This window comes from Sesamum indicum, linkage group LG8, assembly GCF_026168435.1.
Source record: "Sesamum indicum cultivar Baizhima isolate 11 linkage group LG8, ASM2616843v1, whole genome shotgun sequence".
NCBI lineage: Eukaryota > Viridiplantae > Streptophyta > Magnoliopsida > Lamiales > Pedaliaceae > Sesamum > Sesamum indicum.
The window spans coordinates 9,748,685-9,751,705 of record NC_142664.1 but is presented as its reverse complement, the minus strand read 5'-3'; the positions used below and the strand labels follow the sequence as shown (position 1 = coordinate 9,751,705).

At 31.1% G+C, this 3,021-nt stretch overlaps 1 long non-coding RNA gene across 1 annotated transcript; it reads right to left on the bottom strand.

Annotated features, from left to right (window-relative positions):
* Positions 1-749: 749 nt before the first annotated feature.
* On the bottom strand, positions 750-2,369 carry LOC148787186 (uncharacterized). The gene is made up of 3 exons (XR_016066609.1): positions 2,287-2,369; positions 1,709-1,775; positions 750-868 (listed from the first exon to the last, which is right to left on the bottom strand). It is a non-coding gene; the product is annotated as an uncharacterized LOC148787186 (long non-coding RNA).
* Positions 2,370-3,021: the final 652 nt, after the last annotated feature.

The following is a 3,021-nucleotide window of genomic DNA, read 5'->3' as shown; positions in this document are numbered from 1 at the left end:
AAATTGACACTCAAAAGTTGACACTCAAAAATGAAGTACACCTTTCTTGCAAGTTCAATCATTTTGCGTTTATTGAATTTGACAGTACTTTTAACGAAGGATCTATTGAAATTCGTTTTCAAAGGATGGATATTTTGCAAAAAATATATGTGGTAGGTGTGTTTTAATCTGAAAAATGTAATTAATGATTTGATATATAAAGATAGGTATAGACTAATGTCACTTGATTCATAATTTTAGTGATTATTACACTTTGATGACTGGATTTGAAATTGAATTGCAATTATGTTAAAGTTATACAGATATACTAATGTGTGTAAGAATTTTTTGCACCAATTTATTTGGTTCTTTGCCACCACAGAACATATTACTTTCAAATATTTTTAAAAGAAAAATCAATTGACACTTTTGAATCCATTAATCCCTATATATATATATATTTATATATATATAATAGACACTTATAAAAACAAAAAGAATAACAAAGACTAGAGGGTTGGATGTTACAAAAAATAAAGCACCTTGTGGATTATCCATGTAGCACCCCCTTCGCTACAAGAGCTATATCTACCCTAAACGTCATAGTTATAGTAATCCCTGTGTTCATATATATACTTTTGCACATAATCATCTAATCAATTTGCATACGTAATCACAACGTCATAACGACATAGTCAACCCACAACATCATATATATACAAATCAAACACCACAAGTGATCCACCACAGTTGATCGCTACGCCTATGTTCTCTTTATACAAACAAAATTAGATTTGTACTCTAGCTGACAAGAGGAGAAAACAGCATACCTGCCTGAGTATAGTGCGTAGACCTATTATTCAACAGTCAGATACCTCAAAGTCTACTCCTGAAAGAAAATATCAACAGAGGGATGAGCCTGCCACTCAATAAGTAAATAATCAGCCCTATCTATATATGTATATGAAACACAGCCCAAACAGGACAAGTAGGCAACATGCATGGATTACAGTCAATTTAACTCCAACATAATCAATTGTAATACACCACATAGCTATCTCACAATAAAATAATCAATTAAACTTCCTTTCTCCTAGTTTGCTTACCAGAAGGTGATTATCATGTTTTTCCCGTCAACTCAATCTCACCGTTATATAAATTTAAGTGAATCCCCTTGACAGCCGGCTCATCAATCTCATTTCGCAGCATAGCTCTTTTCAATTCGCATCATAGCTCTTTTATTTCGCATCATAGCTCTTTTCACATCGCATCTTTTTCATATCGCATTAAAGCTCTTTTCACATCACATCTTTTTCATATCGCATCAAAGCTCTTTTCATTTCTTTTTTTTTCTCATATCGAATCAAAGTTCTTTTAATTTCATTTCACCTTATAGGCTTTTCAACACGTCAAATGGTATTCACGCTACAATATATATTCAACTTCCACAACTCCCTCATTTTCAAATATCACCATTCTTGTAAGCAATTAGTAATGTAAAACAGTATATCCATATATTCTCATTTTCAGACATCCACAACACATCAAACAACAACATAACATTTCAACGTATTTTTCATTCCACGTACACAATACCATCAATCAAATCAAATCATTCACCACTCATATATTTTCAGATAAATCAATGTCAGCACGAACCACAAATTCATATAACAGTAAAACCACAAATGCAGAAAGCATATATAGATAATACTAATTATTTACTTACCTCAACCTCACAACGTTTCTTTCTACTCAATCGCTAATTGTCAGTCCTTTCACCTCATCCCCGTATCCTATAATGAGTTATACCACATACAATTAATATATCGAGAATATCATAATTTCTTTTAAATACAATATTAAATATTATTCGTACAATTTCTACTAATTCTTTAATATTCCACTTCTATCGAAGTACAAATCTTCGTTTTTCCTCTTTATTAACATACCATTTATTAAATATAATTTTCGGAATATTTCTACGGATTTCTTATCAATTTCTCGCTATTATATAATTTAATTAAATAACAATACGTAGAATTGCGTATTTGGTTAACAATTCTGATGGAATTATATAAATTGGCTATAGCAACATTCAAATCTAATAATTTTAATAATCTAATTAACCAACGACATCATTTTTATATCTGATTCTATATTTAATTAGACACTATTTTAAATAGCCAAACCCGTAAAATATTCCGATTAAATGATACATCGCTTAGTATAAATAATATTTAATAAACGGACTAATTAAATAATATAATTTTATCAATTAATAAGAATTAAAATTAAAATTCTTACCTCCCGCGCCAACTGAAGAAGAACAGAAAAATTGCAGAATATGCAGTGAAATGGTTTGAGAATATTATATGTATATATATATATTATGTGCTTATCATGGGGGTGGGGCGGTGGGTGATGGCCCACCCCTCCCCCAATTCATTTTTCTTTCTTTTTCTTCCCCGTCGACTCCTCGTACGCGTATCACAGGGCTCACCTTCAAAATATCTGGATCATACAAACTTCTCATTCAGTGGAAAAAACCTTACCAAGACTAGTTGCCTCAACGAATTGATATGCTTTTGCTCTATTCCTTTTCTTTCGTCTTTTTCTATTGTTTTTTAAATTTAATTTAAACTTTTCTCAAAATACCCATTACGTCCTTCTTAAATTTTTTAATTAATATAATTTGTCCCCAAATATTATAACAAACTCCAATTTAATCCGTTCGAGTTTTATTATATTCCAATTAGGGAACATAATTTATTTACTAATTAACTAAGTTTTATAAAAATTACCAATTAATCCCCCAATTAGATATTATAATCTTTGGGGCGTCACAATCCAACCCTCTAAGATTGACCATCCTCTAGCAGCTTCTGCAACTTCTCCTGCAAAACAAACAAAATTATTAATACTTTTAAGCAAGAATTAATTTTTTTTATAAAAATAATATTAATGCTGTAGCTACTTACCTCCACCTCCAACGCCCTCGGCCCGCTCCAGGCGCCGTTCACTTTTTTCTTGCAGCACCTC